Raw genomic sequence first — 27,491 nt, forward strand, 5'->3', positions numbered from 1 at the left:
ACCACCCTCTGTCTTCTATCTTTGAACCAGTTCTGTATCCAAATGGCTAGTTCTCCCTGTATTCCATGAGATCTAACCTTGCTAATCAGTCTCCCTTGGGGAACCTTGTTGAACACCTTACTGAAGTCCATATAGATCACATCTACTGCTCTGCCTTCATCAATCTTCTTTGTTACTTCTTCCAAAAACTCAATCAAGTTTGTGAGACATGATTTCCCAAGCATAAAGCCATGTTGACTATCCTGAATCAGTCCTTGCCTTTCCAAATATTTGTACATCCTGTCCCTCAGCATTCCCTCCAACAACTTGCCCATCACTGAGGTCAGGCTCACCGGTCTATAGTTCCCTGGCTTGTCCTTACCACCCTTCTTAAACAGTGGCACCACGTTTGCCAACCTCTGTTCTTATCAAATTAGAAAATGGTGCCAATGGTCCAGTTGAGAACGTAGATTGTGAGCTACTGAGCAGTGTAATGATATGTAAGGAAGAGGTGTTCAATAGGCTGGCAGCACTCCAGATAGAGAAGTCACCAGGTCTGGATGGGATGTATCCTAAATTGCTGAGAGAAATAAGGGAGCAAATTGCGGAGCCCTTGATGGAAACTTTCCAGGCCTCTCTGTATACAGGATTGATGCCAGGGGACTTACATATAGCCAATGTGATACCATTGTTTCAGAAAGGGGCAAAAGATAACCCTGAAAACTACAGACCTGTCAGCTTAATGTCAATAGGGAGATACCTGATGAAGACCCTAACACTGGATAAGGTAAATATACACTAGTAAGTCAATACTATACAGTCAATATGGCTTTGTAAAGGGCAGGTCATGTTTGACAAATTTAATTGAGCTTTGATGAGGTGATGCAGGTGGTGGATGAGAGTCCTACTGTCAGTGTTGTGTATCTGGATTTTGAGAAAGCATTTGATGTAGTGCCACATGTCAGGTTGTTAGGTAATTAGAAATGTTTGGGATTGATGGATCCTTGGCAGCATGTGTTAGAAGATGGCTAAAGGTTGGGAAACAGAGGGCAGATAAAGATGAGCATTTCTCAGACTGGGTACAAATGAAGAACGCTATAGGATCCTTGGGTTTATAAATACAGGCATAGAGTATAAAACAAGGAAGTGATGTTATACCTGTACAAACCATTGGTCAGGTCAGATTTGGAATATTGTGTTCAGTTCTGGGCACCTTATTTAAGGGAGGGTGTTAAAGCCTGCAGAGAGCACACAGGTGATTTATGATACTGGGAATGAGGGATTTTAAATACAAGGAAAGATTAGACAAATTGGGCTTGTTCTCATTGCAGCAGAGAAGATTGAGGTGACCTTATTGAGGTGTTCAAACAATTTTGACAGGCTAAAGAAGGATATTCTTTTGCTATCAGCTGGGACATCAAAAATTAGTGACACAATTTCAAGGTTGTCAGCAAGAGAGCTAGGAGTGAGATGAGGAGAAACTTCTTTGCTCAGAGAGTTGTTAGGATTTGGAATGCGCTGCTTGGAAGAGTGGTGGAAGCTGATTCCATGGGAGGTTTTAAAAGGGAAGGTGACAGAGTTCGGGTTGGAGAGTGAGTCCAGCTAAATAGCTCTTTAAAGAGCTGGTTGGACACAATGGTCCTAAGGGCCTCCTTCTTTATGTAAAATTCTACAACTCTATGTTATTTGCTGCCTTCATATTTTTCACTACCTTTGTGCCATCCTCCCCTTGACTTTATTTGCTGCTTCTGTTACTGTTGTCCTCCTTACTTTCTTCCTGTCCTCCTCTTATATTTCCCTTTTGTTTCCTCCATCTGCTTCTCCTTTAGCTGTTGCTCACCTATCCAATGTATTCTCACTCTCCTCCCCAGTTGTACTCCCTGTATACTCATGACTGTGTGGCCATATTTTATCCAAACTCCTTCTATAAGTTTGCTGATGACCCCACACTTATAGGTCTGATATCAAACAATGATAAGGTAGAATATAGGAAAGAGAATGCTTGGTAATGTGGTGCAAAGATAACAATTTCTCCCTCAATGTCAGCAAAACTGATCATTGACTTCAGGAAGCAAGGAGGACACACCCCTCTCGACATCAATGGAGCTGAGGTCGACGATCACCAACAATCTGTCTTGGACCGCGCACATACATGCGTTGCTCAAGAAGGCACAACAACGCCTCTTCCTCGGGAAGCGAAGGAAATTCGGCATGTCCATAAGGATCCTCACCAACTTTTACAAATGCACCATAGAAAGCATTCTATCTGGTATGGCAACCATACGAAACTACAAAAAGTTGCAAACACAGCCCAGACCATCATGCAAGCCAACCTTCCATCCATTGACTCCACCTACCCTTTGTGTAGCCATGGAATGGCATCCAATATCATCAAAGACCTCTTCCATCCTGTTATAATCTCTTCCAACCTCTTCTGTTAGGCAGATGATACATTAACTTAAACACATGTACCAACAGGTTCAAAAACATCTCCTTCCCAGCAGCTATTAAATTTCTGAATGGACCTCTTAACTTTTGAACCTAATATTGATCTTGCTTTTTGTGCACCTTCTTTGTAGCCTTAACCTGTATTACTCGCTCTGTTCAATTACCCTCCGATCTTTGTGTCTTTCTATGTTATGATCTGCTGTACTGCACACAAAACTTTTCACTGTACTTTTCAAACCAAAATTCTCCCCAGTCCTTCCCATTTGTATTGAGAATGTTTTCAAAATTAAAGAGCAATTAAAGCCAATGCTGGCTGTGCCAAATTAGGAAAGAGCATCAACAAGACAGGGAACTAGTGAAAAGCTATTAGGTCATGCATGTGTTGTGGATGTCAAACATTGTCTACTTGTGTGAAATCCACACTACACATTGTGTTGAGCTGTCCCTCAATCGATAATTGTCAGCTTGGTTTAGTGCTCATACTATCATTTCTGAGCTGGAAAAATTAACTTCAAGATATAAATTAGGCTGACACATCAGTCTATTATAAGGAGAATACTATATTTTGGGAGGAGTCATTAATCTGACAACAAAGTTATTCTTGCTGACTCTTATCCAAAAAATGTTTGATTTTGCCAATACAAGTATTCTATCAGGCTTGACTGTTCAGCAAGCTGTTTCGAACCGTGTACTGTTTTGGAACCCCATCAAATATTATTTAAATATAAGGGATAGGTTGGAATGAGCAGCCAGTTTGAAGTGCAAAATAATCTTTGCAATGCCAATCATGATGAAATGTATTGTATTAAAATGTAGTGGGCTGTGGGAAGACAGCAGGGCAATGTGATTAATTGGAAGTCATGCCAAAAAGACAGCACGAATGTGATGGGCTGAAAGCCTTATTTCTCTGTTGTGCCATTCTGTACTCAAACGTAACAAACAGCATGTCAATGGAAGCAAATGGCAAAAATAAAAGAAGGAAAAAAATTCTCCAAAGTACTTTAAAAATCCTATTTCATTGTATTGGCCGAATGATATTATTTTCCTTGTTCACAGATTGAGATTGTTTATCTCCTTTCTGCCAATGTATTTTGACAAAATCCAAAATAATTCATATTATTGGATGAACCCTCCTCCTCCTTGTTTGCAGCTATTTAATCATTACAAGGTACAATTGGTAAGGTCCCCGTTCAACCTCTAACATTTGTCCAAGTAGCAGACTCACGGGGAGGTTGTCAGCTCCATATTTCATAAATAACAATAAGCACATTCTCCCACTGTGAATGCTGTCGTGTGATATAATTACAAAGACGTCAACGTCTGAGGGCGAGAGACACAAACAAAAGTCTGTAATAACGGAACATCTTTAAAGCTTGTGAGTTTTGCATTTTCTTCTTCTGTTTCGGAGTGATTAATCTGTGGCTCCTTGGGCTTCTCTCTGGGGTTGGTATGACTCAGCAAACCGGGAAATACCCATCTTTGCAATCCCTCCATCGAGGAAGCCAAAAACCAAGAGCTCACAGTGAGATATGGGGTTGTTTTTTTGCCTCTGATGTCGAACAAGCAGGGTCCAAGGCTGGTCCTTTTCGAGAAAATTGTAACAGAATAACATACACCGGCATATATTATTATCGATGCCCGCCTGTACCAGTTATATCTGAGCACTATAACGAGTTTATTGGTAAATGTTTAGCAATTAGGAGCAAAGCAAGTTATATATTCCAAGCAATAGCAAAAATAAACGAGAAGGAGGCTGACTTTAAATATGTCTTGCGTTGTTTTTTTCCCCCAAACACTCTGGGGAGTTGGAGAGGGACCCGGAAGTTTTTTATATATCACATGGTTGAGAGATTTAATATAAACACAAAAATGGCGGCAGTCACATTGGGAGAGTGTGTTTGCTGCGTCATAAAATAATATGCATGTAAACAAAGAGAGGAGAGTGAAGAGAAAGAGGAAAGGCAGCCAGGCAGACAGATAGTGTGAGGGGGAGGAAAGCGAGCGATCGTGCCGCCAGCGGCAGCAGGACCAGCGCTGTCTGTCAGACTGAGACTGAGAGCGCCTCTGAGCTGGGGGCTCCCGGGGGCTCATTGTGTCTAGACTCAGTAGTGGGCAAGGCACTGCTAGCTATGCGTGCACTAATTCGGGAGAGAAGTTTGACAGATTTGTGTTGAATCTCTTGACAGTGCATGTACCATGCAGTAAATTATACTTCACGCAAACTGCTGGTGTGAGAAGAGTCATTGCTAAAATAACGAATTAGGACAAATCTGGCAGTCAGCGTAAGATGCCAATTTCTAGAAGCTGGTGGAATCTTCCAGTGTCTCGGAGCCAATTTATTTGGGTTTCACGTGTTTTTCTTATTTTGCAATTCGAATCTATTTTGCTACCATTGTGTCGCTTAGATTTTGTTTATATGATGTAAGTTTGTATTAGGGACGGATTTGTTTTAAAAAAAAAAAATGTTTTCAGTTTTGCGTTTTTTTTAATGTTTTGGAGATTTCTGCAGGTTCGAAAGATGGGAAACAGCGCCCAGATCTAAGTTGTTTACAATCAGCTAGGGTCGAGCATGGAGAGAGAAGGTGGAGCATCGAGTCTCTGATTCTAAATGTCTTTCCCCTACGAAGGAGCATTACCTCCTCCCTCTTGAAAGGTGATGTGAAGCTAACTTACTGCTTAATCGAATAAATTTTGAGATGTACTTCAAATGAATCTGTTGACGAAATAAGTGGATTTGTTTCAAATCGTTTGGATTTTATTTGTGGTTTTCAGATTCTGATTGTTCGTAAACTGAGAGGAACCGTGGCAGATGTAGAAAACATATGTGGCCGGACATGGAGTTGTTTACATTGTCTCAACATTTTATCCTTTGAAAGTTACTTGGAATTTTTAGAGTAAAGTGCTTTAATGTTGCGTGTGCCCAAAAAGGTTTTAATTTGCAATGCATTCAATTTTTAAACAAGTTAAATTTATATCAAACCCTTTGTGAGATACAAGCACCCCAAGCAGTTGACAGGAACATTATCAAGCAAAATTTAATGACCAGACACACCAGGAAGTATTAGGACATGTTACCAAAAGCTTGACCAAAGAGCTATGGCTGGCATGGTGCCTCAGTGGTTCGCACTGCTGCCTCACAGCGCCAGGGACCCAGCCGATTCCAGCCTCGGGTGACTGTTTGTGTGGAGTTTGCACATTCTCCCCACGTCTGCTTGGGTTATCCTCCAGGTGCTCTGGTTTCCTTCACAATCCAAAGATGTGCAGGTTAGGTGAATTAGCCATGCTAAATTACCAATTGTGTTCAGGGATATGTAAGTGCATTGGTTAGGGGAAATGTAGAGTAATAGGGTAGGAGAATTTTTTTTAGATTTAGATTGGATTATTTACACTGTGGAAACAGGGCCTTCGGCCGAACAAGTTCACACCGACCCGCCGAAGCGCAACCCACCCAAACCCATTCCCCTACATTTACCCCTTGACCTAACACTACAGGCAATTTAGCATGGCCAACTCATCTAATCTGCACATTTTTGGAGTGTGGGAGGAAACTGGAGCATCCGGAGGAAACCCACGCAGACACTGGGGGAATATGCAAACTCCACACAGTGTGTCGCCTGAGGCGGGAATTGAACCCAGGTCTCTGGCACTGTGAGGCAGCATTGCTAACCACTGTGCCACCATGCTGCCCAAAGTGCAAAATGGGTCTGGGTGGGTTACTCTTTGGAAGGTTGGTTTGGACTTGTTGGACCAGATGGCCTGTTTCCACACTGTAGGGATTCTTTGATCTATGAAGCAACTAGTATTTACCGTGGAAAAGGATATGGAAGATATAGAAAGTAGGGAAATATGGTTATATCTTGCAAAATGTCCAGATTACAGAGGAGGAAGTGCTGGATGTCTTAAAATGGGTAAAGGTGGATAAATCCCCATGACCGGATCAGGTGCACCCGAGAACTCTGTGGGAAGCTAGAGATGTGATTGCTGGGCCTCTTGTTGTGATATTTGTATCATTGATAGTTACAGGTGAGGTGCCAGAAGACTGGAGGTTGGACAACCTGGTGCCACTGTTTAAGAAGGGTGGTAAGGACAAGCCAGGGAACTATAGATCGGTGAGCCTGAACTCGGTGGTGGGAAAGTTGTTGGAGGGAATCCTGAGGGACAGAATGCACATGTATTTGGAAAGGCAAGGACTGATTAGGGATAGTCAACATGGCTTTGTGTGTGGGAAATCATGTCTCACAAACTTGATTTTTTGGAAGAAGTAACAAAGAGGATTGATTGAGGACAGAGCAGTAGATGTGATCTATATGGACTTCAGTAAGGCGTTCGACAAGGTTCCCCATGGGAGACTGCTTAGCAAGGTTAGATCTCATGGAATACAGGGAGAACTAGCCATTTGGATACAGAACTGGCTCAAAGTTAGAAGACAGAGGGTGGTGGTGGAGGGTTGTTTTTCCAGACTGGAGGCCTGTGACCAGTGGAGTGCCACAAGGATCGGTGCTGGGTCCTCTACTTTTTGTCATTTACATAAATGATTTGGATGTGAGCATAAGAGGTACAGTTAGTACGTTTGCAGATGACACCAAAATTGGAGGTGTAGTGGACAGCAAAGAGGGTTACCTCAGATTATAACAGGATCTGGACCAGATGGGCTGAGAAGTGGCAGATGGAGTTTAATTCAGATAAATGCGAGGTGCTGCATTTTGGGAAAGCAAATCTTAGCAGGACTTATACACTTAATGGTAAGGTCCTGGGGGTGTTGTTGAACAAAGAGATCTTGGAGTACAGGTTCATAGCTCCTTGAAAGTGGAGTCGCAGGTCGATAGGATAGTGAAGAAGGCATTTGGTATGCTTTCCTTAATTGGTCAGAGTATTGATTCCAGGAGTTGGGAGGTCATGTTGTGGCTGTACAGGACATTGGTTAGGTTGTTGTTGAAATATTGCATGCAGTTCTGGTCTCCTTCCTATCGGAAAGATGTTGTGAAACTTGAAAGGGTTCAGAAAAGATTTAGAAGGATGTTGCCAGGGTTGGAGGATCTGAGCTATAGGGAGAGGCTGAGGGCTGTTTTCCCTGGAGTGTCGGAGGCTGAGGGGTGACCTTATAGAGGTTTACAAAATTGAGAGAGATAGATAGGGTAAATAGACAAAGTCTTTTCCCTGGGGTCGGGGAGTCCAGAACTAGAGGGCATAGGTTTAGGGTGAGAGGGGAAAGATATAAAAGAGGCCTAAGGGGCAACATTTTCAAGCAGAGGGTGGTGTGTGTATGGAATGAGCTGCCAGAGGAAGTAATGGAGGCTCGTACAATTGCAACACTTAAGAGGCATTTGGATGGGTATATGAATAGGAAGGGTTTGGAGGGATATGGGCCGGGTGCTGGCAGATGGGACTAGATTGGGTTGGGATATTTGGTTGGCATGGACAGGTTGGACCAAAGGGTCTGTTTCCATGACTCTCTAAGAGCAACAAAAATTTGGGAGAGAATTCCAATGTTTAGGGCAACTGTAACGAAGGCTGCCAGTACTGGGCGGCACGGTAGCACAGTGGTTAGCACTGCTGCCTCACAGCGCCAGAGACCCGGGTTCAATACCCGCCTCAGGCGACTGACTGTGTGGAGTTTGCACGTTCTCCCCGTGCCTGCGTGGGTTTCCTCTGGGTGCTCCGGTTTCCTCCCACAGTCCAAAGATGTGCAGGTCAGGTGAATTGGCCATGCTAAATTGCCCATAGTGTTAGGTAAGGGGTAAATGTAGGGGTATGGGTGGGTTGCGCTTCGGCGGGGCGGTGTGGACTTGTTGGGCCGAAGGGCCTGTTTCCACATTGTAAGTAATCTAATCTAATCTAATCTAATCTACTGTAAGGATTACAATTGGTCAGAATTGGGGGAGTACTGAGATCTCAGAAGGGCATGTGCACAGGGAGGGGAAGTTGGAAAACCATGGAGAATTCTTGAATCAAAGATGAGAACTTCAAACTTGAACGTGACCAGACTGGAATCCACTGTGAGTCAGTGATGTGTGAATGGGACTCTGTGATGAATTTGAGCAGTTTTACAGAAATTTTGGTAATTGAGTAGAAGTTCATCTCAGGGTTAAATATGACATTGAGATTGTGGACAGTCTAGTTCCGTCTCCAGTAATATTTATAAAGAATGTACCAAATCTACAATAATTATTCATTCACATATATGTTGAATTCTAATTGAGAACTCATGTTTTCTGTGGTATCGCGATAAATATCCTAAGACACTTTAAAAGAGGCTTAATCAGAAAGGTCGTTCTGGAAGGGTTACAGTGATAGCGAAAGGCAAGGCTGTGGATGGATGTTAACATTTTAACATTCTCATGTTTGAGTTTCAGGACCAAACACCACCATAGTTAATCATGGTCAGGAGCGAGTGGGAATTTGTGGAGATGGGGAACAGTGTTTTATCTGAGTTGTTGACAGGATAGAGAATGTGCGCTGAATGGGAGTTCTGAAGAAGAGTCAGACTTGACTCTAAGCATTAACTGTTTCTCTCTTCGTAGATGCTGCCAGACCTGTCGAGTTCTCCAGTATTCTCCATGTTTGTTACAGAATAAAAGGCCAGGTTTTGATTTTTCTTTGTATATAAAAGTGAGAAACCCTGGTGTAGAGCCATGACACTTAAGTTGAAAAAAGATAAGTCATGAAACAAGTAAACTACTGGTTTCCTGACTGTTTTTATACATTCATGGGATATGGGTATTGCTGGCTAGCTTGCTAATGGTAAGTCACCTTCTTGAACTGCCACATGGGATGGAGGAGCACCCTCAGTGTGGTTAAGAATGGAGTTCTGCGATTTTTGACCAAACAATAGTGAACAGATGGTGGTATAGCTCCATGTCCAACTGTTATGTGTCGAGAAGATGAGTCTTCCCATGCTAGGTGTCTACTGCCCTAATCTTAGGTGATAGAGATGGTGGACTGGAAGATGCTTTTGAAGAAGCCTGGATGATTTTATGCCTTGGCATCCTGTATATAGTACACATGGTTACCACTGTGTGTCAGTGGTGAAGGGAGTGAATGTTGAAGGTGGTGGAGGGGTGCTGATCAAGCAGGCTGCTTTGTCGTGAATGATGTTGAGCTTTTTTAACACCAATCATGCTTCAGCACCCAGGCAAGTGTGGAGAAAACTGTCATACTGTTTTCCCTTGTGGATGGTAGACGGGCTAACTAGGAACTGTATGACTGACCATTGTTCAGTGTTACAACTGGATATTTAGCTCAGTCAAGATGTCTCTGTGGTTAAGTAGCTGATTGGTGCTTGCTGCTCAGGCTGTGGTTACTTGGTCAGTGTGCTGAAGGACACCTAACACTAATGGAACTGTGATCCTGCATGATCTGCATCTTTAGCTGAGAAATTGAAAGGTGAGAAAGCAAAAGTCGATGACTGATGATCCACCAAAAATGTTCCTATTTGTATATTGACTGTACTGACTTTTAAATTGTTGAAATTTCCATTGTGTTTTTGACATACCTGGCTGTTTGTTCTATATTAAGCACTGTAGGTGTTTACTTTTATGATTAAATATTGACTGTATTTATCTGATGTTTGATTTTCTCTGAAGCCCAAGTATGAAAACAGGCATTTTCTGCCTCTGTGTACTTAAATTTGACATCTTGTTTGTCAGACAAAAGCAAAGCACTGAGGATAATGGAAATCGGAAATAAAAACAGCAAATGGTAGAAGGGCAGGTAGCATCTGTGGACGGAGAAACAGGGTTAGAATTTTGTTACTGTGCCTATCTGTAATGTTAGCTTTGTACTTCTCCCTACAGATGCTGCCTGATCTGCTACGTTTTTCTAGCAACTCCTGTTTTTGTCAAGCCAATCTAAAGCTGACTGCCATGATAGTTTGCAGTGACTCCTTTCCTAACAGCATTTTGGGTATACCTATACACTTGAACTACAGGGTGTAAGCAGGTGGCTCACTGCCACCTATTCTAGGGCAACTAGGGATGTGCAATAAATGTTACCCTTGCCAGTGATATCAACGTTGTATGAAAGAATTTTAAAATGAGTTTTTTGTCATTTTCCTAAGATTGCCTGATGCACACACATTCTTTCATGTTGAGGTATGTGACTAGCTGAAAATGTGTTGCTGGAAAAGCGCAGCAGGTCAGGCAGCATCCAGGGAACAGGAGAATTGACGTTTCGGGCATAAGCCCTTCTTCAGGATCTCCAGCATCTGCAGACCTCACTTTCTCCCTGAGGTATGTGACTAGTTCTTCAACTACAAATTTACACTCCGATGGAAAATTTTGTGTGTTTATTCAGATTTAATACTGTGTACTGTCAAAGTACAAAAGTTGAAAAAGTAGATTCTAATATATGAAATTGTAATTTAGGTTTAGCATAATTTAATTTCACATTTGCCTTTGCTTGTGATTCATTCTTTTCAGCTTTGGAGGTTTCCTGCTTTATGGAGCTGCATTCTTTGCTTTGGTATAAAATGAAGGCCTTAAAAATAAAAGCATGAATATTTATATTCATGAACTTTTAGTTTTCTTTCAATGGTAAGTAATCCTTAATGTTACAACTTTTAAATTTATAAATGGCTTGGACAGGATAGATATGGAGAGAATTTGTTGGAAGATCAAAAACTAGGGCTGATTAGAATATATGATAACTACTTTTCAATTCAATTTTAAAAAAAACACAAACTTGTATTTGTAACGCACCATGCTTTCGAAGTGTAGCCGCTGTTGTAATGTAGAAAGTGCAGTAGGTAATGTTTGCTCAACAATGTGATAAAGACAGATCATCTCTTACTCTAATGTTGATTGAGAGTTAAATACTTCCTGGGGCACTTGGGAGAGTTACCTTGCTCTTTCATGAAATAGTGCCATGGGTTCTTGCACATCAATCTGAGCAAGGAATTGAAGCCTCCATTTTACACAGGCTTCTGGATTATTCTTGAAAGTGACTGTTTATTTGAACACCTGAAAAACAAATACATGACACAGATGTCAGCAAGAACAAACCAGCACTAAAACAGCATTTTAATGTACAGTATCTAATTATTAAAGTTTGCTTACTTTAGCTGAGCGTAAAATATGCTTGAGCGCACTTTCTATAAGTCATATTATTTAATAGACTGTTTGTTTGGATTTAGCTAAGCCCTCGACACTCGTGACAGAAGACTCACTAAGGCCCCTCTTTTACACTCACCTTCCCACCTTGCAGACACATTGTCATCAGTCTCTGTTTCCCTGTCTCCCCCCGCCGCCACACAGACACAAATTCCATACCCCCACACGCTTTTCCCAGCCCCCTCCTTGCACCCCAAAGCTTAGCATCCCTCTTTCCAACCCCAACCCTCCCTCACTTGCAGTCACCCAACCTCTCTTTTCAACCGATCCCTACCAATATGGCCTCATTGCTGGTATCTGAAGTAGGTTCATTCCTTTAAGGGGCCTGTAAAATTGGCAGGTGACAGCTCTTGGCTCGACCTTGGGACCACCAAATTTCTCCTGCAGTCAGTCAGTGATGAGTTACACAGGCTAGCTTCTGCCTGCATTAAGTTGGCATGCCAACCTCTTGGGTCTAATCAAACTTTCTATTGGAAGTGTTTTACAATGTTGACATCTGTGGTCATGCTGCCATGGACAAATGTTAAGTAGTGGAAAGGAATGGGGAGCTTTGCATTGTTGTTCCACACAGGTATCCAGGTGTCCATCCGTCTGTCTGTCCCATGGTAGAGGGATCAATGACCGGGCTTACAGACTTAAGGAGCAGGAGGGTCAGATGAAATATGAGGAAATTCTTTATCACCCAGAGTAGTTGGAATCTGGACCTCTCTACTGTAAGGCTGGTACAAACAGAAACCCTCATAACATGTAAGAAGTCTTTCGACTTGCGATGTAAGGAATATGAGGCTTTGGGCCAAGTGATGGTAAATGGGATTAGAATAGGTCACTACCTGTTTGTGTTACCAGTGCTAACTTGACAGGCTGAAGGGCCTTTTTCTGTCTTGTAGACTTTGGACTACGTTTTGTGAAGAACATTCTGAATAAATTCTGTGAATTCTTCTTGGCTACTCTACCAATTTGGTTTTCCAATGTACATGAATTGATTAATGTACAGCCTATGTTACATTCACTTATTATCTCCAAATATATTCTCCATCCTATAGCTGCTGTGGGAGCCCTGTAGACTAAAATCCCACCAATATCTTAGGTTAGATTCCCTACAGTATGGAAATAGACCCTTCAGTCCAACAAGTCCACACCGACCCTCCAAAGAGTAACCCACCCAGACCCATTCCACTATCCTATATTTACCCCTGACTAATGCACATAACACTATGGGCAATGTAGCATAGCCATTTCACCTGACCTGCACATCTTTGTGATTGTGGGAGGAAACCGGAGCACCTGGAAGAAACCCACGTGGACACTGGGAGAATGTTCAAACTCCACACAGATAGTCACCTGAGGCAGGAATCGAACCTGGGTTCCTGGCGCTGTGAGGCAGCAGTGCTAACCACTGAGCCACCATGCCGCCCCTATCTTCTTCTCCTTGTTGATATCATTCTTTTCCATCTTGAGTTAACAAAGCTACCCAATCACGTGAATACTTAGTTTCCAACTTGTATCTCCTGGTAGCTTTGTTTTTATGATAGCTATAAGATTATACCTATTAACCTCTATTTGCCCCATTAATTCATTTGTTTAGACTGCTAAATACGCTTAAGTGCAGACCTATTAATTTTGCATCTTTTTCATTTTTTTTCCTCATTTGCCCTATTTGCTACTTTTTGTGTTGGTGCACTCTGTCCCTTCCTATCCCACGATGGTTGTCATAATCGCAATAGTTGCCTTGCAATGCTGCCATATTCATTTTGCTTCATATGCATCCCCTCACGAGAAATCATCGGTGTTTTTTTTAGTTGTAAAGTGCTCTCTACAGTCCTAGCTATTGGAGTTGTCAGGATGCTGATGCCAGCATGGTTCAAGTGTAGCAGAGAGTGCAGGATATGTCAAAGGCTATGATTGCTAACAAGATCCATGCTGTAGCACTGAAAAGTTGTATAGTAGAATTCGCTGTGCTCCTCTTGTGTGACTACAACATTGACATCCTTTGATGACAAAGTGGAAAATTGCTCAGGTATTTCTTGCCCATAAAAAGTAGGGCAGGCCCAATCTCACTGTTTACTCCTTGCCATGCCAATCCTCATGTCTTGATGTTAGCCAGATATTGTTAACAGTATATTGGGCAGGTTTAGTCATCAGTACTGTTGTGGCACTTCATCACAGTGCCAAACATTATTATAGCCTTAATCAAAACATGGACAGAAGAACTGAATGTGAGGGCTGAGGTGAAAGTTTGACATTATGGGGATAGATCTATCAGTGGGACAGCATTTCTGTGATAGTGATCACAACTCCCTGACCTTCACTATACTCGTGGAGAGGGACGGGGCAGACGGTACAGGCAAGTATTTAGTTGGGAAAGGGGGAATTACAATGCTATTGGGCAAGATCTGGGGCACCTAAAGAGGGAACAGATGTTCTCAGGGAAATGCACGACAGAAATATGAAGGTGGTTTAGGAAGCACTTGGTGATCGTGCTGGACAGGTTTGTCCCACCAAGGCAAGGGAGGGATGGTAGATTGAAAGAACATTGGGTGACAAGGGATATGGAACATCTAGTCAAGAGGAAGAAGGAAACTTGCTTAAGATTGAGGAGGCAAGGATCAGACAGGACCCTAGGTATCCAGGAAGGAACTGAAGAATGGACTTAGGAGACCTAATAGGGGGGCATGAAAAAGCTTTAGCAGGTAGGATTAAGGAAAACTCTAAGGCATTCTACATTTATGTGAGAGTAAGGCCCTCAGGTATGGTGGAGGGATCTTGTGCCTGGAGTCAGGGGAGGTAATGGAGGTACTTAGTGAATACATTGCTTCAGTATTCACGACTGAGAGACTCCTTGACATTTCTGAGGACAGGGTGAAATAGACTGATATGCTAGAACAGATTGATGTTAAGGAGGATGTGCTGAAAAATTTGAAAAACCTAAGAATGGATAAATCCCCTGGACCAAACAAGATATACCGTGGGTCACTGTAGGAAGTGAGGGAAGTGATTGCTGCACCTTTGGCAATGACCTTTGTATCCTCACTGTCCACTGGATTAGTGTCAGGTGATTGGACGGTGGCAAAAGTTAATCCCTTGTTCCAGAAAGGGAATAGGGATAATCCTGGGAATTACAGACCAGTTAGTTTTATGTCAGTGGTGAGCCAAGTATTGGAGAGAATTCCTGAGAGACAGGATATATGATACTTGGGAAACCAAAGTTTGGTTAGAGATAGTCAGCATGGCTTTGTGAGGGGAAGGTCATGCCTCACAAACCTTATTGAATTCTTTTTGAGGATGTGACAGTAAGCTTGATGAAGATAGAGCAGTGGATGTGGTGTACATGGAATTTAGCAAGGCGTTTGCTAAGGTTTCCCATAGTCGGCTCATTCAGAAAGTAAGGAGGCATTGGATTGTCTGCAGAGAGATTTGGGTGGCCCATAGAAGACAGAGGTTGGTGGTCGATGGGAAGTATTCAGCCTGGAGCTTGGTGACCAGTGGTGTTCTGCAAGGATTGGTTATGGGCTCTCTGCTGTTTGTGATTTTTTTTTTATATATATAAGACTTGGATGAGGAAGTGGTAGGATGGATTAGTAAGTTTGCCAATGACACAAAGTTTGGTGGAGTTGTGAAAAGTGTAGGTTGCAATGGATATTGACAGGATGCAGAACTGGGTTGATAACTGGCAGGAGTTCAACCTGGAAAAGTGTGAAGTGATTCACTTTGGAAGGTCGAATTTGAATGCAAAATACAGGGTTAAAGGGAGGATTCTTGGCAGGGTGGAGGAACAGAGGGAGCTTGGGGTCCATGTCCATAGCTCTCTCAAAGTTGCCACCCAAGTTTATAGGGTTGCTAAGAAGATATCTGGTGTGTTGGCTTTCATTTGCAGATAATGCTGCAGCTCTATAGAGCCTAGTTAGACCACACTTGGAATATTATGTTCAATTCTGGTCGTTGCATTATAGGAAACTGGAAGCTTTGCAGAGGAGATTTACCAGGATGCTGCCTGGACTGGAGGACATGCCTTATGAAAAAAGGTTGAGGGAGCTAGGGCTTTTCTCATTGGAGTGAAAAAGGATGAGAGGTGACTTGATAGAGTTGTCCAAGATGATGAGAGGCATAGGTAGAGTGGATAGCCAGAGACTTTTTACCACAGTGGAAATATCTGTCATGAGGGGGCATAATTTTAAGGTGATTGGAGGAAGGTTTAGGGGAGATGACAGAGGTAGGTTCATTACACAGAGAGTGGTGGGTGTGTGGAACACACTGCCAATGGTGCATAGTCAATTTGCTTTTTGCTCTTTGCATCTGTGTTGCAATATCTTTCTGCAAGAGCACGAGGGGGTCTGAGTTCTCTCCCAATTTTCTCTGAATATGGGAATTCCTTCAACTTCTGACTCGATTTCCCTACAGTGCACTGAGAACAAGAATTCAGTGGAGTGGAAAACCTACTGCATGTAAATATTGTTGCTGTCGAGTGCTGATTTTATTTTCTATTAGAATTTCATTGCTTTTTCCTTCCCCTCCGCAACTCACCAAATACAAAGACTTTGCCTCCTTTTGCTGTATTTCTACAGGCACTTTGTGACTAGCAATAACATGCTTGTGTGCTGTAACTTATTTATAACTCCTCTCTGTGAGCTTTGACATGCTATTTAACTGTGGGAGGCATTGAACCTGAACACAATACTTATTGTCTTTGATTTTCAGACATTACTGGAGGTCTTCCCTCAGGCATAATCAGCTTTCTGACACTTCATCCTCGAGGCTGCACTTCATTTATGGATAAGTATACTGTATGGTTTGTCTGGGGGAAGAATCTTGAACAAGTATAGGAAGAGCATTGCGTCGTACTGATAAAGGGCAGGAGCCCAGGCTGATTTTAATTTTCCCTGTCACTTACTCTGGACCCACTCAAGTTTTAGGACACTGCGAATGAATTTACATAGTACAGACAGAATGTCACACTGTAAATGGAAAACAAATCCAGCTGTCTGGTGAACATAATGCTGCAAACTTCGCTCACTAAATGTTTTTTTTGCAAAACAGCCAAATTTACAGTTTGTGCATTATTTGTATCAAGTCATAAGACTGCGGCAAATGCAGTTAACTCCTATTAGTGAATGATTAATTTTAAAGGAACAGAGGTGCAGAAAATTCATATTCCAGTGAATAGTGCATATTATTTTCATTTTATTTCAAATTAAGTTGTGCAGAAGCCTTGTGGGATCAAAAATATGAAGATTGTTGGTTTTCCATTCCTTGATCCCACTGAGAATGTTTTGGTATTCCTGATATTTTGGACTGTTGAAGTTCCTAATTTATAAACTAAATAATTTAAACAGAAATTTGTTGTACGCTACATCATAAACTATTGCAAGTTCCTAGATATCAAAAAATGTTGGACTGCAGTAGAATGCAAACATTTAGATTATCTAGTCTCTGTTGTTTTTTTTCTAACTATTTTTCTTTCCACTCTTAATAGTCCACATGTTTCCACAATGGATTTAACTGAAGGGGTGATCTTGTGTTGCAATGGTAGCACCCACTTCTGGTTTAGAATCTCCAGATCTGAGTCCCCATCCAGGAGCTGTTGGCATGGAAGGTCTATTAAATGTGACCAAACAAGTTTATACCCTACAAACAAGCTTGTATATCCTACTGATACCACTTGCCATGAAGTGTGCGAGCAGGAGAGTTTCCTGGTCAGCCACCCTGCAGTAGCTAACTACTGTAGTATTTTGCCCATAAGCATGGACCAAGCCAATCAAAGTTTGTGGTCCAATCCTTGGAAACAAAGTCAGGGGAAAAGACTGACAGTCTCCACCTGACACCTATCTGCTCATCCTGCTGGCCTGTCTGTGCCCTCAAACAATCTTTGAATATTTTCCTTTCTCCTTGATTTCTTGATATCAGAAAATGTTGTTGTTCCATTAATTCCAAATGATTTCACTTATAAATTGATATTATTGAGTGCTTGCAAAATGGACTCATGTCAAGTGGCAATCAAAATACTGTAGGAGCAAATTACTATAGATGTTGGAATCTGTACTGAAAACAACAAATGCTGATGATCACAGTGGGTCAGGCAGCACCCATGGAGAGAGAGCAAGCTAATATTTCGAATCTAGATCACTTTTCATCAGAGCTGATATCACGTCACTTCTGATTTTAACAACCTCTGTGTCTGATTATATAACCTTTTTAAGTTCATTTGTCATCTTTATCCGAAGTTTCTTTTGCGGTACTTGATGGAATACAGTTTTTGAAAGTTCCCACAAATCATAGTTGCTATATTTGCTTTATATTTTTATATAATTCTCTATAGCTGATGAGGAACAATCTTTAGAAATTTGTGTAGACTAGTCCTCATTTAGTTCAAATTTATTGAACTATTTTGTAACTTCATCCTTTTATAGACACTGGTAGTTTCCCAACAGCTGAAGTAAAACTGCTTCCTCTTTTGAAGAACTGAATTTTATTTTCCATCCTCAAGTATATATCCCAATTCTTATGCATTGAAACGGTAGAAAACAAAACTAAAGCCCCTACTTTTCATCTTTAACTTTTTTGGATGTTGTCTGTAAGGTCCTGGTGCTACCCTTGAATTTTGTCTAAGCCCTCTATGAAAACTGAGATAAAGTCAGTGTTTACTCATTCTCCATGACATGCTTTCTTAATTTCTAATTAGTCCTAATGTTGGTTTGCATTATTGCTTTTGATTTCTCTTAATCTTCATTTAAAAAAATGTTTTTAATGTTTGTTACATTTTAAATCTTCTAATTTTTTTTTCAATGTATGTAATTTTTTAATGTATTTACCCTGACTTTATCTTTATGATCTTTTACTGGAAGCATTCATTCCTTTTTTTTGTAATTTCATATTTCAGCTAGATTTTCTTGCTTGAAACCTCTAACTTCAATAATACAATCTTTTTTGCCTTTCTGGAATTTCCACCTTCTGTTTAAACATTTTTTCTGATCTTCAGTTTATTTTCCCTTTATTCTTCATTTTATCATTTTATTCTTTCCCATCAAGTATCCTTTGGCAATGTTTCCCTATTCCTTTCTTGTAATGAACCTAATTTTATGATAACTGATGCCCAGACCTTTGCTTTCCACACTACTTATTCGAAACAAATACGATCAGTACTAGAAAGAGCTTTCTGTTTTGTATAAATTGTCTGCCTTATTTCCTTCATAACAACAGCAATTATGCTTCAAAATTACTTGCTGGGCTGAGAAGTGCTTTTTAGTAACGGTACAAATCATTGTATGGATGCAGATTCTATCTTTCTTTACAATCTACAGTTATGATATTGCTGTAATATTTGGCTAGGTCCTATCTTCCTTCCCTATCTCCCAGAATGTTTTATGTTATCCTTGGCTATATTTAATTGTTTGTTATGAAACATTTAAAACGATGTCATCATTTTCTGTCGTACCTGATTCTGATTTGTCAGTTTGCTTCTTAAACACCTTTGTCTTGATATGAATCCGTTCTGCTATGGATTGGTATGATTTTGTTCTTTGTCTTCTTTTATCTTTCCCATATCTTCATTTATTTTTTAACCCTTCCTTCCAATATTCTGCTTTAGTATTTTTTATTTTGTTTTAACTTTTTTTGTCCAATGATTTAAAACTACCCTAAAGCATCCGTTGCTCAGCCACTGTGTGTTTGGTCTCCACTCTGTTCATCATTAGGCTCACCTTCCATCCCAGATGTAATGTAGTCTCTGGAATATAAATCTGCGCCTCCTATACATTCACTCCTCATTTTGGCAGTTCCTCCACTCTAATGATAATTCTTAGATTACTACTTTTTGAGATAATGATCTTAATCTGGTTCCTAATAATTTAAACAATGTGGCTGGACCTTAATTGCATTCTTTCCAGTGTCATTGGTTCTGACATAAACCTTGAGTCTACTGAAAACCCTTCTCTTTTGTAAACACTCCATTCAGTCTCTTACCTTGGAATATAGAATACATATTACAGAATGCCTTGTGTTACAGAAGTAATTGTCTGTTCAAGCTATCAAATATCCCACCAGCAGCCCTACATGTCACTCTTGCCCATGATTAACCATTGCTCCATGTCGCCATGGCATTTCTGTGGTATCCCTTTCCTGAGTGCCATTTTTCTTCTTGCTTCATTGAGATCCATGCTCTAAACACATCAGATTGCTGAAGAGCTAATGGAACTTTCCTTCATTATCTGTACCTGAATCTGCGTCTCTCCCCACCCAACTGCAAAAATGGTCCTATATCTTGCTGTGCCTCATTGTTCTTGTTGTGGTCCCCCACCTGTTACAGTGTGTGTTGTTTCCTTACTGCACAGTTTCTCAGACTCTAATTTTGAACTTGAACAAGACCAGCCAGATGCATTTGTGGATTTTGTGGATAGTCATAGTTTCTTAAAATTTCCATATTGTGAAAATTTTGCCTAATGTGTTATCATTGCAGTAATATTTGTGTTTGAAATTAAAGTTAAAGTAATTACAGTCAACTATGTTTATATACCTCCCTCCAGTTTAGGTTAAACTTATATTTACTTATCTGCGTCTTTCTTAATTATCCTTTGCTAATTCAGTCTATTTAAATCCAATTAATATGATACACAAACTGTTATGTTCCTGGCCTTTGTAGGTTCAGGCCTACTTTGTATTTGTGTGGAATCCCTATTTGAAACAAACCTTGTCTTCTTTGATACAAAATTTGTTCTATAAGCCCCTCAACTCCAGCTGTTTAAATCATAAGAATGCATTTATATTTCCAGTTCAAACCTGTGTAAATTGTCAGTTTTAGCTTCCACTTTGAAGCAACGTAACTTTGCAATTGATAGTTGTTTGAAAGCAATCTGTCTAGATATTTTATGACACATCTCTAGGGCAGGTAGAATTTGGATCCGAACTACTACCATTGTTCCACAAGAGCCTGACTCTACAATTTTTATATAGTTTTTCACCTCCTTTTTCTCTGCTCCCGTCTAGTACATGTCGGGCTGTTCTGTAAACAGGTGATTGCCAATATCTTGCTGAAGTGGCCATGGTGAGTCTTGTGTGACAGGCTGGACAGTAGCAGAGGCGTTGTAGCTAATTCTAATTCTCCCCTCCGCTGACAACCACATATGCAAGTTTCAGCAGCTAAGTGCTAATCCTGATTGTGGAGGAAACCAGTCATGATGACAGTGAAGGTCAAGTGTAGAGCCCCGATATGTAGTTCGAGCTGCATGATGCAATGCACTGCCAAGCGATATCGAGGTAAGGTAATATATTTCTAAATAAACATGAGAGGTTTGAAAAACCAAATTGAAATGTTAATTCTTTCTCTATCTCAAGTAATGTTTGTTAATCTCAGGGAAACAGCATTGTTTTTTCCTTATATTTTCAGTGTTAAAAATCTTACACTGGATGTTGAACTCTAATCAGTGATTCAGTAAAGGAATTGGTGACATTACTGTTTGTTGAAGGTTGGGTGCCTCTATCAATAAATAGTAACATTGAAATCTAACTGATTTTTTTTTTCTCTCTCTTGCTAAAGCAGGTAGCCCAATTGGGAATTTTTCTGACATGGCATGCTTGCCTCTGTTCGAAAAGCTCGATCTTTCCTCTAGGGATTTGTAGACAGGAGAGAGTCAACCCCAGCAATACATTGTGGGCCAAGGACTGAGTCTCGCAAGACCTCATTAGAGTGATGCTGGGAAAGCACAACAGGTCAGATAGCATCCAAGGAGCAGGAAAATCAACGTTTCAGGCAGGAACCCTTCATCAGGAATCATGATGAAGGGCTCCCGCCCGAAACGTCAATTTTCCTGTTCCTTGGATGCTGCCTGACCTGTTGTGCTTTTCCAGCACTACTCTAATGTTGACTCTAATCTCCAACATCTGCAGTCCTCACTTTGGCCTGGTTACGAGACCTGCCCAACCTCATATACGTTGTACCAAAGACTGTGAAGTCCTCTAACACTCTCATACATACTCACTCACCCCATCCTTTTCCCATGCCATCTCCATATCTATTTGCTCGTTACGCACTCTTGGAGAACCAAAGAGCCCATATAATAACAGTAGTGAGTGCTAAAATGCTGGGTAAAATCATTACCCGTTCAGAAATTTGCTTCATAAAAGAGAAAATTTCTGCTACCCCATAAAACTGTCAACCACAATTTCACTATCATATGAGAACATTTACACATTTCACTCCTCCTTCAAATTTTCCAAGTGCGAGTTGGCACGGTGGCTCAGTGGTTTGCACTGCTGCCTCACAATGCCAAGGACCCAGATTCCCACCTCGGGTGACTGTCTGTGTGGAGTTTGCACATTCTCCCCATGTCTGCGTGGGTTTCCTCCGGGTGCTCCGGTTTCCTCCCACAATCCAAATATGTGCAAGTCAGGTGAATTGGCCATGCTAAATTGCCCATAGTGTTAGGTGCATTAGTCAGGGGGAATGGGTCTGGGTGGGTTACTCTTTGGAGGGTCGGTATGGGCTTTTTGGGCCGAAGGGCCTGTTTCCACACTAAATAATCTAATCTAACCTAATCTGAGCATAACATAAACTGTACTGAAGAGATCACAGAATAACGTCATAAAAATGTCAAACAAGCCAGGTGAACACTCCCATTTATCAAAATAGACCTCCACTAGGCGAGTTGCCATTGTGAGTCCTAAGCTCAGACAAGTATAATGAACTCTCTAAGAATGGTATTAGCAGAAACAGATGACCAGTAATCTGTTCTCTACTTGAGCTCCGTATGAATGCTTACCACTTGTTCAACTCTGAAAGTCTGGATCTGTCAATCATTCAGCATCCCTGGGCAGTAACACAGACGACACTTCCAAATGATAAAAAAAAGCAGAAAATGTGTAGATGGTAAGTATTGTAGCATTCACACTTGTGGTTGAAATCATTTTTGCCAACTTCTAAAACAGCTAGGAAATTGACCAATAAACAGCTGATGAACCTGAAGCGCTGTATTAGGTCATAGTGTAGTGTTTATAAACTTCCCGACTCCACACCAATCAATTTGCATACCACAGCTACAGTCAGATGTGGTATATTTTGCCTTTATTGGTTGGTTTAGTAAAGTAACTTAAAGCATACATGTTGCTGGAAGTGAAACTGTTCAAAACCAACAGGAAATATCTTTTGTGTAAGTGTTAAACATTTTTTTAAACTTAAACTGTTCTTACATTTTCAAACATATTCTTTAACCACCCCAGCTCTTGGGAAAGCAGTAGAAGACAAGGGGTGCAGAATTCATTTTATGTCAGGTCACCTGTGACCCCTTTTGTCCTGGGCTTCCTGATATTCTATGTAAGTAAAGAACAATATCCATGTTCTATAGTTGAAGGTTATGCAATCTAGAGAAAACATCAGTTGTTTCTGGAATTGTCCATAGAGTCATGATTTATTCCACATTACTTGCTATTTATAGTACAGAAACAAGCTATTTGGCCTATGCAACTGGGAAGGGTAGGTAAAGTGGTTAAGAAGCCACACTTTTTTTTTATTAGATGAGGCATAGAATTTAAAAGCACAGAGGTAATGCTGGAACTATATAAAATATTGGTTAGGCCACAGCTGGAGTATTGTATGCAGTTCTGAAAATCCACATTACAGGAGGGATATGATAGCAATGGAAAGGTTGCCAAGGAGATTTGCCATGATATTGCTAGCCTGGAGAGTTTCAGTTATGAAGAGAGATTGGCTAGAAGTCAAGAACAATGGGCCATAAATCTAAGAGTGTCAGTAATAAATCCAATAGGGAATTGAGAAGATGGATATAATATGGAATTAACAGGGTGTAATTGATGTGATTTAGCAGAGATGTGTTGAAGGCAAAGCTAGAGAAAAAACTGGAGGGAAAAGGGACTAGAAGGATGTTGATCAGATTAGATGAAGAAAGATAAGAGGACATTCATGTGGAGCATAAAGACTGGTGTGTACCAAATACAGTCAGAGGTTTACAGAACAATAAAGGCCTTATAGCCCATTGAGGCTGTGCTGGTCAAAAACAAGCACCTAATTAATTCCATTTTCCAACACTGGCCCATAACCTTGTATGCCAAGACATTGCAAGTGTATAATTATATCCTTCGGTGGCTTAGTGAGTTGAATGCAGAACATGGTGTTGACTGGATCAATGGACACTAGAACTCTCTTGGTCCAAATTCAGGAATATATTCTCAGCTGGATGGCTTTGACCCCTCTCGGCTAAGAAAACAAAATAAGTAGCTCTGATTCCTGATAATTATGCAGAGACCCCATGTGCAAGAGCAGATATATGAATGTTAGTTGAGGGGAAGATTCAAATTGATGTCTAAGATACTTGTACCCAATAACTTTCCTATATCCTGCTAACTGACTGTTAGCACCCAAGGCGATTGGGGATTAAAAAGAGTTTACTTTCTTGGTGTTGGTGGATTTTAGCTTTGCAGTTTTATTTACTGGATCATCAATGTAGTGTGACACTGAACCTCCTGAATTAAACTGACTAGCACAGTCTGTTTCAGACAGTAAGATCACCATGTAAAATTACAGCCGTTTCAGAAAATGTGTTGGAAGACATTTAGATTTCAATCTCCTCTTTGAACTATAGTTAGAGAAAATTACAGTATAAATCACTTGTCAGATGTATGTGCTTAATGTACCTTTGTTTTTTCAGTTCAAAACAATGACAGTGCCTGAGTGCTCCCATCATTGATTCTCTGGCTGCCCTGGCTCAGTTATCACAGTGCTGATGCTGTTCATTCTCAAGGTACAGTACTGTGATAACTGAAGGATGGCAGCCACCTGGACATCAGGGTCCCTTGTGAAAATATGAAAGGTCTTCCCAGAGCAGACAAGTATTCCTCAGTCGAGACATAAAGCCCGAATGTCATGGAGCTTTCAGGTAGGTACTCTGTTCTTCTATTCCATCTTTGAATTGAACAGAAATGATGTCAGTTTGGAGAAGGAGGTTTTGAGCTAACAATTTGGATTATTTTGTCATGACAACAGAACTGATTAGGTGCTACATGGTGATTAGTAAAATACTGGTCAAGCAAAATGATTATAATTATCCAGAACCATGAGTTGAAATTTCTCAATGGAAACTGGACAGTTTAAAGTCACTGAAATAAATATGCAATAAAATGTTGTTATTATTTGTTATGGCAATGCTAAAATTGATTTTTTTTTTACTAAAACCTTAACTGGTTTACTAACTTTAACAGCCAATCTGTGACTCCTGACTCTCAGCAATGCTGTTAACTTTTAGCTGTCCTCAAAATACCCTATCAAGCCACTCTGGAGTATCACACCACTATTCAAACAATAGGAATAAAACTGGATGGCATCAGGAAGTGAAGAAGATACATCTCGCTTGTTCAACCCTACAAAGTTCTTTTCATTAACATTGGGAACTTGTGCCAAATGTGGGAGCTATCCCACAGACTAACCAAGATTACCCTGACATGGTCATCAACTCAGAATCATTTAACCAATGGCCCAAATTTCTCTATCATTAGGAACTGTACTATAAGCAGGATATATTCAACTAAGGTGTCTGCACAGTGGCACACAGTATGGAATGACATGCTGAGCATTATCAGTGTTGATTGGTCTAAATGCCCCTTTGTTATCAATGTTAAGAAGACAGCCAAAAAAAGGGACACTTGTTCACCAGTGGAATGGGTCTGGAAGTCCTCCGTGATGACTCCAGGTCCTCATGGAATCAGGTCAGATACAGGCAAGCAAAGTTCTGATTATTATCAACCATTGTCCCCCTTCAGCTATTGAATCAGTGCTTCTCTAGGTTAAACCAAGACTTCAAAGAGCTGCTAAGGCAGCAAGTGCATTCAGTGTACTTGGGTTCAATAGCTGTCTCGAAGTGACTCACTGGCACCAATACTGATGAAGCTGGTTGGGACTTGAAAAGCAGAGATCCAAACTGAGCCAGTGGAGGTGGTGAGAGAGTCAACACCACAGGAGAACTTATTTGCAATCACCACTTTCATAGGTACCTTTGTCCATGATATTGGTCGTAGTAATAACCATTATGGAGTTCTTGTGGAGACGAAGTGCTGCCTGCAGACTGGAGACACTGTCATTGTACTAAAAGGAATAGATTCAGCAATATGAACCACTGCAAGCAGCTGCAGCATTGCATTCCACCATAATCTATAGCCTCTGATCCGGTGTACCCCTCACCAGCTCTTGTTCTGTGAGTAGTGCAGAAGAATGTGCTCAGAATAGCAACAGGTATGCCTAAAAATTAGCTGACACTCTGGTAAAGCTAAACACCGGAAGACATGTCTGCGAAGCAGCACAAATGATATGCTAGAAATAGAACTAAAGTAATCTCCCAACCAATGGTTTCAAGTCAATGGTTTCACAAGGTAGGTGAGAATGGTGTTGAGCAATTAAATAACGAACAGAAGGGAGAGGTTCTCTCAATATCCTCATCTTCATTTTGGTAGAACACAGTACACTGTTGCAAAGGCCAAGTTTAAGTCATCTGAAGCTATATGTGCCAAGAGAATAATCCTTTTCAAACTCTTCCATTATAAAGAAAGTAGATTCAGCCTATTTGATACACTTAGTCTTATCAAGAAATGATAAAGCATGCTGGGCTCAAAGACTGTGGGCCCCACCAACATCTTAGCTTTAGTACTGAATGAAGTCTTGTGCCCCAGCTCATACAGAAAAAGCAAGAGCAGCAGATGCGTGGGAACACCACTATCTGGAAATTTTCTTTCAAGCCACACAACATCCTGATTCCTTCACTGTCACTGGGTTAAAGTCCTTCAATTCTCTTGAGTGGCAACAGCTCATAGAGTTGACTCACCACTATCTTCTCAAGGCCAGTTAGGAATAGACAACATAGGCCAACTTTGCCAGAATGCCCTAATCCCATCAATGATTTTTAAAAAACATTGTTCACTGTTGTAAAATATCCAAAAATCAAGTAAGAATGACAGTCAAGAAAACTATTTCACCTGGGCGGGCAACTTCTTGAAGTGGTAAGCTACAGGAAAATTTTGAACTAAAGAGTGTATCTAGATTCAGGAGACAATTGGATGTGATTCGCACCTTGGTCAGGTAGGCTGAACTATAGGAAACATTTTAAACCTTTTCCTATTGTAAAAGTATTTTAGAAAGTGCCACTGGGTAATGTCAGCATGCCTATTCTGACAGCTGCGAATTTTGTTTGCTATTAAATGTTATCCTATTGTATACAAGACTTGAAACACAAAATTTAAAAAATTGTTCTTCATCTCTGACTGCAACTGTAAATTCTCTTTTTTTTAAGCCAACAATATATAAATCTTTACTTGACAGGACTTTATGTCAAATATTATATCCTGTAATTGCATTTATTGCCATCTGTGTCAAAATCATAAAGATGATTTATAAGGATGTTGCCATGGTTGGATGGGTTTGGGCTATATGAAGGGGCTGATTGGCTGGGGCTGTTTTCCTCTGAAGCATTGGAGACTGAGGGGATGACCTTTATACAGATTTATAAAATCATGAAGGGCATGGATAGAGTAAATAGACAAGGTCTTCTCACTGGGGTGGGGTAGACCAGACTAGAGGGCATTGGTTTCTGGTGAGAGGGGCAATGTTTAAAAGGGATCTAAGGGGCAACCTTAGATGCAGAGGGTGATACATGTATAGAATGAGCTGCCCGAAGAGGTAATGGAGTCTGGTCTATTTACTCCATTTAAAAGGTATTTAAATGGGTATATGAATAGGGAGGATTTTGAGGGATATGGGCCAAGTGCTGGCAAATGGGACTAGATTAATTGAGGATATCTGGTTGGCATGCACAAGTTGGACCAAAGGGTCTGTTTCAATGCTGTAAATCTGTGACTCTGTTGTAATTACACCCTCCTATCAGAGGTGATGCTGTAGTGCTTGAGTTTTCACACACTGCACAGATATGGAGTTTCATTATTTTTGACAACAATATGGGGGGGGGTTTCAGT

At 40.8% G+C, this 27,491-nt stretch overlaps 2 long non-coding RNA genes across 2 annotated transcripts; one reads left to right on the forward strand and one right to left on the reverse strand.

The window, feature by feature from the left end:
* The first annotated feature begins 3,351 nt into the window (after positions 1–3,351).
* LOC122554428 lies at positions 3,352–21,233 on the forward strand. Its single transcript, XR_006312989.1, has 4 exons — positions 3,352–5,080; positions 10,484–10,655; positions 10,845–10,958; positions 16,230–21,233. It is a non-coding gene; the product is annotated as an uncharacterized LOC122554428 (long non-coding RNA).
* On the reverse strand, positions 3,944–22,352 carry LOC122554431. The gene is made up of 3 exons (XR_006312992.1): positions 22,283–22,352; positions 11,266–11,384; positions 3,944–4,009 (listed from the first exon to the last, which is right to left on the reverse strand). It is a non-coding gene; the product is annotated as an uncharacterized LOC122554431 (long non-coding RNA).
* Between the last annotated feature and the right edge of the window lie 5,139 nt (positions 22,353–27,491).

The sequence above is a fragment of the Chiloscyllium plagiosum genome, chromosome 11, assembly GCF_004010195.1.
Source record: "Chiloscyllium plagiosum isolate BGI_BamShark_2017 chromosome 11, ASM401019v2, whole genome shotgun sequence".
Taxonomy (NCBI): Eukaryota; Metazoa; Chordata; class Chondrichthyes; order Orectolobiformes; family Hemiscylliidae; genus Chiloscyllium; species Chiloscyllium plagiosum.